This window comes from Lissotriton vulgaris, unplaced genomic scaffold (assembly GCF_964263255.1).
Source record: "Lissotriton vulgaris unplaced genomic scaffold, aLisVul1.2 SCAFFOLD_2237, whole genome shotgun sequence".
Classification (NCBI taxonomy): Eukaryota; Metazoa; Chordata; class Amphibia; order Caudata; family Salamandridae; genus Lissotriton; species Lissotriton vulgaris.
This window is the reverse complement of record NW_028247956.1, coordinates 391859-404823: the sequence shown is the minus strand read 5'-3', so window position 1 is coordinate 404823 and position 12965 is coordinate 391859. Positions and strand designations below refer to the sequence as shown.

The window sequence follows — 12965 nt, the reverse complement described above, 5'->3', positions numbered from 1 at the left end:
TTGTGCTCCCTGTTGAGACTGAGGCCAGGACTGGACCATGAGCGCAGGGTTAAAAGGGGCCTGATCATGGACAACTGCGCATGCGCTGGGGATAGACACTGCTTCCCACCGTGCAGATTAAAGAGATTTTGGATTAACTGCGCATGCGCCGAGAACGGATAGCATGTAAGAAAGATTTCTTTCGTTCGTTCACAGCACAGTAAAGGGCGACAGCTCAGCGCCAGCTCAGGCCTGCGCGGGGGCACAATGAATGAGAGGCAACAACTGCCTCCGGCCACGGAGCACGAGGCGCCTCGCGCCACAGCACGCGCTGAGATGTATTTCTGTGCAAATCTCCTCGGTTCGGCTCCTCTATGTGGGGGGTAGTGTCTTTGCTCTGCGCAGGCGCAGTGAGACTGAGTATCCTCTGTCCAGGGCTGTTCACAGTCTGTTCCCCGTGCAAGGACCGAACTCGGCGCCCGGAGGTAGTGTCTTCGCTTCGCACATGCGCAGCTGTGACGCGCGGTCCTGGTGTGATGGATGTTTACTTCGCGCGTGCGATGGTGGCTCGTGGGGAATAACACACCGGGCCCCACACACTCCTCACAGGCATTCGGGCCCCCGGTGCCGGACTCAGGTAGGCTGCCCCCCTTCCCCAGGCCCTGCAGCCCCACGGAGCGGTGCTCAAGCAGAGGTGAGGGAGGCCTCTGACCCCGCGCGCTGCATGTCACATCCAATGTCCAGACGTTGAATGAAGAGCATCAATGCAGCTGCACCAGCAGGGGGAGCTGCACTGAGGGCGGTGGAAGCTGAAGGGGATCCCTGCATGGGGTCTGTGTGTGACCTCGAGGATGCATTGGAGATCAGGAGCATGGATTGAAGCGCTGTGAAGTCCTGGCCTCTGCAGCACTATGAGCATGCATGGCACTATTTCAAATAGTATCACACAGAGTGTAAGAGAGGCCACCATAAGAATGAGCACAAATAACCAGGGACTATAACAGCACCCTCCCTACCCACAGAGTGTAAGAGAGGCGACGATTGAAATGTGCACAAATAACCAGGGACTATAACAACACCCTCCCCACCCATAGAGTGTAAGAGAGGCGACCATAAGAATGAGCACAAATAACCAGGGACTATAACAGTACCTCCCCGACCACAGAGTGGAAGAGAGGCGACCCCCCACCCACAAAGTGGAAGAGAGGCGGCCACAGAAATGTGCACAAATAACCAGGGACTATTACAGCACCCTCCTACCCACAGCAGAGAGGCGACCATAAGAATGAGCACAAATAACCAGGGACTATTTAGGATTTGGCAAGGGTATAACAACACCCTCCCTACCAACAAAGTGGAATGGGCCCCTTGGGTCCCAGCCCTGAAAGTGCCACCGTAGCAAATGTATGCATGTGAGATGGTGTCTGCTGTGTAAATGTATGCATGTGGGATGGTGTCTGCTGTGTCAAATGTATGCATGTGGGATGTGTCTGCTGTGTTAAATGTATGCATGTGGGATGGTGTCTGCTGTGTAAATGTATGCATGTGGGATGGTGTCTGCTGTGTTAAATGTATGCATGTGGGATGATGTCTGCTGTGTTAAATGTATGCATGTGGGATGGTGTCTGCTGTGTAAATGTATGCATGTGGGATGTGTCTGCTGTGTTAAATGTATGCATGTGGGATGGTGTCTGCTGTGTAAATGTATGCATGTGGGATGATGTCTGCTGTGTTAAATGTATGCATGTGGGATGGTGTCTGCTGTGTCAAATGTATGCATGTGGGATGGTGTCTGCTGTTTAAATGTATGCATGTGGGATGGTGTCTGCTGTGTTAAATGTATGCATGTGGGATGGTGTCTGCTGTGTCAAATGTATGCAATGTATGCATGTGGGATGGTGTCTGCTGTGTTAAATGTATGCATGTGGGATGGTGTCTGCTGTGTCAAATGTATGCATGTGGGATGGTGTCTTCTGTGTTAAATGTATGCATGTGGGATGGTGTCTGCTGTGTCAAATATATGCATGTGGGATGGTGTCTGCTGTGTTAAATGTATGCATGTGGGATGGTGTCTGCTGTGTTAAATGTATGCATGTGGGATGGTGTCTGCTGTGTTAAATGTATGCATGTGGGATGGTGTCTGCTGTGTCAAATGTATGCATGTGGGATGGTGTCTGCTGTGTCAAATGTATGCATGTGGGATGGTGTCTGCTGTGTTAAATGTATGCATGTGGGATGGTATCTGCTGTGTTAAATGTTCAGCATGTTCTTTAGTCAGTCCTCGAACAGAAATGAAAAACAAAGTTAGTTTGACATTCAGTTTGGCCGGTCTCGGAGAGGCCTGATTTATGGTATAATCTCCAAATTGCACTTGCTATGCTATGAACTTTGTTTTTTAGGCTAGCGTGCTGTCATGAATAATCAAATCAGTTAGATCTTCTGATCAGCTGCAGTGCCGGCTTGCCTTATGTTACTGAGAGCTGCAGTCACGCAGTCTGTCTCTGGTTAGTGCCCTTCCATTTATGCTGCTTTGTAGTAGTTTACAGATCTTTTTAGAGGTTCCTATTACTCAAATGAGTGTCATTTCTGATTTTTATACGTTTCCCTCATCTTTATCGCATGATTTTGCTCATGGTAAAGTGTCACTCATAGATGTTCAAATGTCACTCATAATTACAATGAACTTACTACTTGTCCTGGTAGAGCCTAACTGCATGTCTGCATGTGTGTTATACCAGGGTCTCCACATTTTCAATAGTTAGAGCTACTTCTGATCGAAGAGAATCAGATCGAAGAGAATCATCCTAATCCACTGCCTATAATATGTGGCTTCGCTAAGGGTAGATAAATGCCAAGCAACTTAATTTCTGCCCTAGAGCGCCCAGTCCTGCTGCAGTAAGTACATAGCATTTGTAGGACAGGGTTAGGAAAGGTTTACCTGTAGGCCCCTAAGCCTTTGCAGCTCTGTTAGGAACCTGTGGGTTCCTCAGAAGTCACAAACAGGTGACATCTGGTTACACGTAACACTTTTTATAATAATAAGGGCGTAAACACAGCATAAACAAAGTGTAGATTAAACCGCAGGGTATAAATACACCTACACACACACACCCACCAAGTTTTAACCTGTACTAAACACACAATCCTCAATAACAGGTAGATAATACAAAGACTGATGGGCATAATTAAGCAGATCTAAAAATACATGCATAGCACGGACAAGATGAAGGTCTTGATTTAAAGTTTGGTGAGCAGGGTACTCCTTCACAAGCGTGGTGGAGTATCCTGTCCAACAAATGGATGGTCTACCTGACCTAGTGCAAGTCAGGTGGATTGTTTTACACCCAGCCTGACTTGAGTGCCGTCACTGTAAATACATCAGACGGCCCTTCCTCTCTAGATCAGGCTGCCTGTATTTTTCTCTTATTCAGGACCACCAGGGAAAACGTGGCGGTCATGAACAGAAAAACTCTAAAATGAACACCACTCCCTGGCAGAAAATGTCAGGGGTGGGAGGGTGAGTAGTTATTTGTTTTTAAAAACAAACACCCACTTTGAGAGCGTGTTTAAAAAAAATACCTGTGTACAATGGACAAGGAAGGAACAAGGAGACTCAGTTTGATTTTCATATGTGCTCAAGGCATCATTTTTATCAGCATTTCAAGACTTCCCAGCAAGATATTAGGCGCCCTTCTCTCAGTGGTTTTCGAAAAATGGAAAACATAAATTGAATTGTTTGTCAACCACTCTGCTTTTACTCACTGTATATAATTATTCACCAATACACTTTGCGCCGTCCACGCTGCTCTCACTGTCACTTGTGTCGCCGTAGTGCCACTCACTTTTTGCACTCGTGCACCTTGTACAACTTTGGGCTGTCACTTGTTATTTATAAATTGCAGTGCTGATACTAACTGTAATTATCTTTGCCCTACATTCCGTGAAATGCTGATAAAAATGATGCCTTGAGAACATATGAAAATCAAACTGAGTCTCCTTGTTCCTTCATGGATAATACTGTATAGATATCCTTTATATTTGTCTACAAATAATACCAGTTGGGATATTGTCCATTGTACACAATTGTTCACCCCAATCCCAACAAGGTTGATGGGTTTTTACTCCTGTTTCTTATCCACAATAAAAAAAATACCAGCGTTGGTGAGTGGCCACCTGAAACACGGCAGCCGCTCACCAATCTTTCCATGCCTTCAGAGAAACCACAGTGGCTCCTCTGAATGGACGGAGTGCCCCCAGGGCCAGCGGGAATCTCTACACAAGACAGGCGGCCCGTTGGACCTAAAATCAGGTCCAGAGTATTGATCACTGGCAAATAGAAGAGTAGAGAAAAGAAAAAGATAATAAGAAAGCTGTCTGTATGTGATTTACTGAATACGAATGAGTAAATGACAAGACACTGCTGTGTCTCTTGCCACAGCTTGACAAACCCAAGCAAGGGATTTTCTTTCCAGCCTCTATGTTCAGTCCAGTTCAGGTGGCACGGTGTAGGCAGGGGCTACTGGGTTGAGGTCATTTTCCTTTGATGTCCCGAGGCCTATCCCAGAATGACTGTGCAAACTGGGCTCAGTAAATCCTTTTTGTACTTGACTCTCAAGGTAGCGAGGGCGAGCAGTTACAGATTTCCCAGCTTGGTAATGTTGGCTGCTTGAACTCAGCGCTAAGCAATAAATCTAGAGTCTTAATAAAATGAATGACCGGCACACTGCTTATCTTGCCAAAAAAAAGTACTTTACTCTCTCAGTTGCACCCAATACTACATACTACATAATCAAAAACAAGCCAATATCTCTAGCCTCTAAGTTGGCAGGTGCTGCTGTCCCTCATGGCTATCCCTCTCCTCCCTAGAGGCATGAATATAGTACAGGTGCAGTTCATTCAACCTCATACAGAAGGGCTCTGTTAGACCTGGCGCCATTGGCATGGGTCTCCCTTCCATTTTTTGCTGTTGCCTCCTGTATTTTTGCTATGTTTTTGCTGGTCTAGATGCTTTGGGCACTTTGCCACTGCTATTCAGTGCCAAAGTGCAGGTGCTCCCTCTTGTAAATTGTTGCAATGGATTAGTGACTCCATGATTGGCTTCTTTGATTTACTTGTCAGACCCTAGTACAGTGCACCATGTGTGCCCAGGGCCTGTAAATCAAATGCTGCTGGTGGGCTTACAGCACTGGTTGTGCCACCCACAGAAGCAGCTTGTAAAGTGTGACTCAGGCCTACCATTGCAGAGCCTGTGTACAGCCTGGGGCTGCCATGTTGTCTCGGCAAGTGAACCCACTTGCCAGTCCCTAAACCTTCCCTTTTCTACAAATTAGTCACCCCTAAGGTAGGTCCAAGGTACCCCCATGGGCAGGGTGCATTGTATGTAAAAAGTAGGACATGCCCTAATATGTGTGGCATGTCCTGATAGTGAATTACAGCCAATATCGTTTTTCACTGTTGCAAGGCTACCTGCTCCCATAGGCCAGAATGGGTAGTTTGATTATAACATTTTAAAATCCGAACTGACCCAGGGAACTAGATAGAAATTCGAGTTTAGTATGCCTGAACTCAGAATGATAAAATACATCTTTTAGTGAAAGTGGTTTTAACATTCTTTGTTTGAAAGTACCACTTTTACAAAGTAGGTATTTTCTTGTCTAACCATCCAGCCTGCCTCTGCTAGTTTGTGTATTCTGTGAGAAGTTAGCCTGGCATATGATGTCCGCTAGTTCTAGTGGGCACCTTGCATCAGTCTAATCAACCCTTATTGATGATGGTTGTAAAGTCAACCTTATAGAAAGCTATCCTAGTGGTAGCATGGGCCAGCAGTCATCAGCCTAAGACTTCTGTAGGCGAGTTAAGCGAGTTGTTTTACCATTAATAATCTCTTGAGTACCAAATGAAAGTACATCACACAAGGTATATATCAAATATATATGTATTTATTCTAAACACAACCCCTCTGCACTCTTTATGAGGTCAGAGGTCAAAGTACATTACAAGAATCTCAATCAGCATACGATAAGTTGCACAAATACAGTTATGCCCTAGGGGCCTCACTAACCATATACTAAAATAGTGGTATAAGAACCCCGTTAGGATTAGAAAGCAGGCCTGAGGCCTTTGGAATCGCTGGGGCTACTCTAAACAACCAGAGGTTAGGAAGTAGGAGGCCCACGGGAGACACGTGCAGTGTCTAAACACAGACACGGGTTACCATTGACTTTCTATGGGAAACAAAGAAGTTAGAAATATACAATTTAAGGACACTTCCGGATGGACTTGGATGGAACCCTTTTAAACTAGGACTCTTCGAGAGTCAAGACCCACGGGAGCACCGGAGTACTCGTGTTACCTCACCCAGGGAAGTCAGGTGCATAGGTGCCTTGTCGTTGGGGTTTCGTCGTCGTTTTCTATGGAGACCTGTAAAGAAGTGCTGCAGGCAACCAAAGGAAAAGTGTCCGGGTGGATCCAAGGGTGTATCGAAGATCTGTAGAATCTGAAAGCAGAGGGGACAGAGTATGGGTCACTAGCCAGTGACCAGGAAGGTACCAGGAAGGAACCAGGCGATGTCGGGTGCTTTCGAAGTGAAGAAGGTGAGCTTGTTTCTTCATCCACGTGGTCCAGGAGGCATTGACGATGACCAGTCGCTGGATTCGAGCTGTCCCATGAAGGATCTAGTTGACTGCGGTGTCGGTATCCAGATTGGACCCAACAAGCCTTGGTAACCGCAACCCATGCAGGAAGTTGAGATGAGCTCCGTTGCAGACCAGCAAGGTCTGAGGCGCTTCTCCTTAGTAGGGAAGCTGGAGCAAGCCTGGAGCGACCAGGAAAGCAAGTTAGTTGTTAAAGGAAGTCTTCCAGGGGCTCACTAGCCAACGGACTAGGAACCGGAAGGACGCATCGAGCAGAAATGCAAAGCGGGGCCCACGGGACACTCGTGGAGTGTGCGGGTTGAGCTTCGGTGCAAATGGCGTTCGGGGCTACGGCTTCAAGTACCGCAATGCACAACCTCGAGTTACCTCAGGAGTCGATGCAGTGAGCAAAATGCAGGATGTCCAGGAGTTCCGGTCCCACGTCTCTCGTGTCCACCACGGGTCTCAGCTTTGCTGGGATCGAAGGTCGGGGTCAGAGAAGTCTGGAAGTCTGTGTCCTGTGTCGCATTCTCTTTAGGATCCGTCGGGAGCCTTGAAACTGCAGACCGGCAAAGTTGCTTGTGGTGCCTGTTTGAACAGGCTGGTCACTCCTTGACCACAAGGGAGATGTCCTCAGTCTTCCAGTTAGAATGGAATGTCAAAGTTCCGGGATTTCAGCATCAAAGTGTCGTCCAGGTGAATCTAAAGTCCTAGGGACACAGCGCCTATACTTATACTGAGTTAGGGGGCTGGACTACCTGCTAGGTCCCTCCTATGGGTGGACCAGGGGAGGTGGTGGTTACACCCCCTTCCCTTTGTCCAGTTTCGCGCCAGAGCTGGGGCTATAGGCCCCAGCAACCAGTTTGAACTGGGCTATGCATGGAGCACCTTGTGTGCCCCAGGCAGTGTCTGGAAAAGCATTCCCTGAATGCAACCCTCCCTGCCCCAATACACTACAGGCTGTCTGGAGAGGTGCTGGTACCTCCCCTGATAGGAAACCTATTGTCCAGGCCTCCCCTGCCGGAGTTTCCTCCAGCAGCAGGAGGGCAGACTTGTGTCTGTGGCAGCAGCATCCATTTTGTGATGCCAGGGCTCTGTTTAACTTTAACCGGGTAAACCAGTAACTACATGTCTTCTCCCTGTAGAAGGGTGGAATGCTACCCCCGCCGCCAGGACTAGGGGGCGGGGGGGGGTAGTATTCCAAAGTGTTTGACACCTTACACCACATGTTTTGATAAAGCCAAACTAAGCAAGCAGCTAGTGTAAAAAAAAAAGATGTTATTCACAAAAGGAAATGCCTTGCCAGATCAGCTTATGCACGTAAAAAGGCCAAAATTGCGAGGTCCCAATTTTTTAATAACCGTCGACCTCTGGTCTTAAATGGGGCAGGAACTGATGTTCCTGAGGCTAATACTAGCACACTGGGCGAGGAAATTGGTACTAACTTAGACAGCGTTGTGTTAGATAAAACAATGGGGGATACCCTTTTAAACACTGCTGAGGGGGTAATTGAGGGACGGTTGAGTGAGTCAGAGAAACATCAGGGGGGTGATGAAGAATTCCTCAAAATTGTCTGGGTTACGTTAAAACAGCTTTTAACTCCCTTGGAAATTAGGCTCACTCGTATTGAAAACAGCCTACTAGAAATGGATAAGACTATCGTAACTTTAGCTAGTCTTAGCCTAAAACAAATGGAAGCTAACATCTCCAAGGGTGATGAGCGTACCTCTCAGGCCCCGGTGTTAGATGCATCGGCCCGCCTCCCCTAAATCCTAAACCTATACCCAAACCCCGCACAAAGGTCTGCACCCCTACAGTTACTATCCCACAAACTACTGTCCCAACCCATCGCCCCCCACAAGGCATAGTATTTATTTATTTATTTATTTTTAGCATTTGTTAAGCGCGAACAATTGCCCGCAGGCGTCTCGGCGCTGTACATTTGTTTGCTCTCCTGTGTGGTCTTATGAAATTTTAGAGGTTAAATAACCATGTTTTCAGTTTCTTCCTGAAGGACATAAGATTTGGGCTGGATCTTATGGATTGCGGGAGTGTGTTCCATAGTTTTGGGGCGGCAACCAGGAAACGTCTGTCTCCCCAGTTAACCAACTTAGTCCGTGGTACTACCAAATCGTTCTGTTTTGCTGAACGGAGTGTCCGAGAGGGAATGTATGGAACAAGATGGTCTCTCAAAAATTGAGGTGCTTGATGATGTAGCGATTTGTAAACAATGCACAATGTTTTAAAGTTAATTCTGTTCCTAACAGGGAGCCAATGAAAACTTCTTAAGGTCTCAGCTATGGGCTTAAATTTGGGAGTATCTGAAAGAAGTCTGGCTGCTGCATTTTGGATTGTCTGCATTTTCCGAATAACCCTGACTTGTGCATTGGCAAACAAGCCATTGCAGTAGTCCAATGCTGATAGGACAAGAGCGCTGAACAATGTCTTGCCTACATTTTTGGGAAGAAAAGGAAGAATCTTCCTGACCAGGCGTAGTTTGTAGAACGCTGTGGTGGCCGTCTGATTGGCATGAGCCATGAAATTTAAATTGTCATCAAAGATGACGCCCAGATTTCTCACCTTTGTGGCAGGTTTGGGCAAGGCTCCGAAGGATGATGGCCACCATATTGGGGACCAGTTAGGACTGAGATGGCCAAAAGTGACCACCTCAGTTTTATCGGAGTTTAGTTTCAAACAGTTTGCTGACATCCATTGTCCGATGGCCAGCATGCCTGCTTTGAAACTCTCCACTACTGTTTCCCCATCATTTCTGACGGCCAGAATCAGCTGGGTATCGTCTGCATATGAGGTAAGGTTCATCCCATGCGCTTTGATGGTTTTTGCGAGGTCCGACACATAGATATTAAAAAGTGTCGGACTAAGGGATGAACCTTGAGGTACCCCACATGGCAGTGATAGCTCTGTAGATTCGAATTGACCCAGGATAACTGCCTGGGATCTCTCCGTCAGAAAAGATGCCAGTAGATTTTTTGCTAGGCCTTGCACGCCCATCTTTTCGACACGGTCGACTAAGATCTTATGGTCAACCGTGTCGAAGGCGGCCGATAGATCTAGAAGCACCAATAGTGCAGCGCCACCTTGGTCTCTGATTAGTCGGATGTCATCCGCCGCTTTAATGAGCGCTGTTTCAGTTCCATGAAACTTGCGGAATCCAAATTGTGTTTCATCGAGCAGATGGTATTGCTCGACGAATTCCGCAAGTTGGATGTTCATGGCTTTCTCAACTATTTTGGCAAGAAACGGTAGGTTAGCTATGGGCCTGTAATTTTTCAGTTCAGTTTTATCTAGGCCGGGTTTTTTCAAAAGAGGTTTTAGTAAGGTCTTTTTTAAGTGGTTAGGAAAGATGCCTGTACGAAACATTAGGTTGCATATTTGAGTTATGACTGGAATCACAGTGTCCATTAATGAGCGGAGGGTGTTCAGGGGACAGGGGTCTAAAGCCGATCCAGATTTAATGGTTTTAATAATGTCCTGAATTTGGTTTTCTGTGACTTCTGCAAAGAAAGACAGATTGTTGCTTATGAATGGAGTAGTTATCTTTTCAGTGCTTTGATTATCAAGGTTGAATGCTGAGAAAATATCATTCACTTTGGTGAAAAAGAAGGATGCCAATGAGTCACAAAAACTTTGCGAGCAGGGGGATTCAGGTCTGGGACACATCCCGCCAGCTGTTTGGTTATTTCGTAGAGCTTTTTATTTGAGTTTTTAGCACTTTCGATTTGCTCAGTGTAGTACTTTTTTTTAGTCTCTGTGATCAAGAGTTTATATTAGGTTAAAAATTCTTTATACGTCTTTCTATTTTCACTATCATAATTTTTCCTCCAATGTCTTTCTTTATTTCTGCATTGCTGTTTGAGTTTTTTAAGCTCCTCGGTATACCATGGTGCTGAGGGGGAACTTCTATTCCTAGACATCCTTTTTACTGGTACTAATTTATTGGCAGCCTGGTCCAACCATGCTTGGTATTGCTCAGTAGCAGTTTCTGGGTCATTAGACAGAGTGGGTTTTGAGATATCTAATGCGTCCTTAAGGTTGGGAATATTAATGTCTTTCCATACCTTAAACGATTCTCGTTTGGGGAATGGAGTTGTTGCGATAGCTGTATTGCTAATTTGTATCGTGGCCTGTACCAGGTGGTGGTCGGTCCAAGTCATTGGCAGGACGTCGGTCACTAGCAGATTCTCAAGATTGGTGAATATTCCGTCTAGGGTGTGTCCTGCATTATGGGTAGGTCCTTTCACCAATTGTGATAGACCGAAAACCTCCATTTCTAAACAGAGGTCTCAGGTTATAGTCCAACAACCTAATAAGCCTGTGAACATGCGTACATATCCCCAGCGACCTAGTCGACCTAATTTTCGTGGGGGATTCATAGATTTACCACCAGATGCCAGGCCATATGTCATAGTGTTAGCTGGTGTGCCTGTCCTGGAGCCACAATCTCAAGAGAATCATTGGTCACTAAAAAACAAGGTTATATACTGGCTTAATGTAAATAGACAGCTGCCAAACCATCAAAGAAGTAACATACTAATGGTACGTAGAGTACCTTGGGTAGGTCCCACGCCTAAGTCCATTGCTGGTGACTGTATAGTGGTTTCCTTTGCAGATCCCTGTACGGCTCAACATCTATGTTCATGGCCTGTACGAGGCGACAATTCAACCATCGTTGTCAGACCTCTTACCTTCTTTTACCCCCCACGGCTGAACGTCAATCAAGGGGGGAACTGGTTAACAGTTAAAAATACCATGCGGAGTGGGCGAAGGGATGGTTGGCAAGGTCAAAATGGTTGGTGGGAAGGGGCTCCTACTTCCAATATGTTTGGTTGTTTGGACGAGGTCGATTGACTTGGGGGGGTTGACGTTTCAGTTCATAACATCGAACCTACTCCCACCCAGGGGTTTCTTCCCCCTACCCCCCTAGAAGCATGTGTAGACTGTCTTGCTCCCTCTGAAGGTTCGTGTCCAGTCCCTAGTCATGTAACTAGACATACTGAGATCAGGGTGGAAGATTTAAGCTTACCAGAGGTAATTCCGACTAGTAACCCAGTGAGATCACTCAAGGTGGTTTCCTGGAACATAGCAGGGCTAAGGGGTTGTTTGGACAACGATGATTGGGTCGACTTTATCGACACTGATGTTATTGTCGTTTTCCAGGAAACCTGGGCAACCGGTCCCTTATTTAGAGCAGGTTACCTGAACCATTATAAGCCCGCCGTTCAGGGCCCAAAGGGTAGGGCCTTCGGAGGCCTGGTGGTATGGATCAGAGATTCCCTGGGATTCCAATCTAAGGAAATCATGGTAGATAATGCTGACCTTCTATGCATCAACCTTAGTAAGGGTAATAATGAGGGCTTTGTACTAATTAACATCTATGCCCGAGGAAGCCAGGGCGGCCATAAACAATCGGTTTTGAACGACCTAGATTGCCTCCTGAAGAAGTTTAGCGGCGATCGTCTTATCCTAGTGGCAGGAGATTTGAACTGTTCATTTGAACCTATTCTTAGTCTGGCTGAAGATGTGGGAACTGACGAGGACACTGCTTGGAACATCCCCCCCCTAACTATTGGTAAGGGTGTTAAGGGAACTGAGGCGGCCCTACACTGGTTGGGATTTTGTCTGGAGTGGGGGCTACGGGCAGTGAACGGCCGCACTTTGTCCGATAAATTCGGCAAACCAACCTTTGATAATGGGACCAGTGTGAGTCGTATCGACTACATACTGGTCAAAGTAGATTTCTGGCCATCCGTGATAGATATGGAGGTAGAGACTAGGCCAGAGAGTGACCACAATCCTCTCTCCTTGGGTCTTAGGGTCCCCGGATTGGGTGTTGGATCCTTGGTAACAACATGCCCAACGTCTGACATAATTTTGTGTAACAGCAGAAGACGGGTTAAATGGCCTAGGGTCATAGCTGATCCTGAGCTCATTAAAGAAATAGAGGAGGTGGTTTTAGGAACAAGGGGTAAGATGATGGACCTATCCCCCTCTAGTGGGGTCGACTCTCTAATTATCAACCTGCATGAGAAGTGTTTCACGGAACTCAAAAGTCTGCTCACTAAGCCATCGAACAATAAGGCTGTTAAAGCCCGCAAAAGATGGTACAACAAGAGTTGTAGGGAAGCACATAGCAAATTAATAGCAGCAGTTAAATCGAGGATCTCCAATGATATCAAGAATGCTAGGCTAATCTATAAACAGGTCTTATGGACAGCCAAGAGGGAATGGGACGATTCATATTGGTCGGAACTACTCTTGGCGTGTAAATCGTCTAACCAAGTGAAGTTCTGGGAGACTGTTAGGTGGGGCAGGGACCCGGATTCTCAAACGCCG

General features: G+C 46.6%; 1 long non-coding RNA gene across 1 annotated transcript in view; it reads left to right on the top strand.

The window, feature by feature from the left end:
• The first annotated feature begins 499 nt into the window (after positions 1–499).
• Positions 500–12965, top strand: part of LOC147664967 (uncharacterized) — a 102972-nt gene continuing 90506 nt past the window's right edge. The window contains exon 1 of the long non-coding RNA XR_015305075.1: positions 500–616. This is a non-coding gene — a long non-coding RNA (uncharacterized LOC147664967). The remainder of the gene's footprint in view (positions 617–12965) is intronic.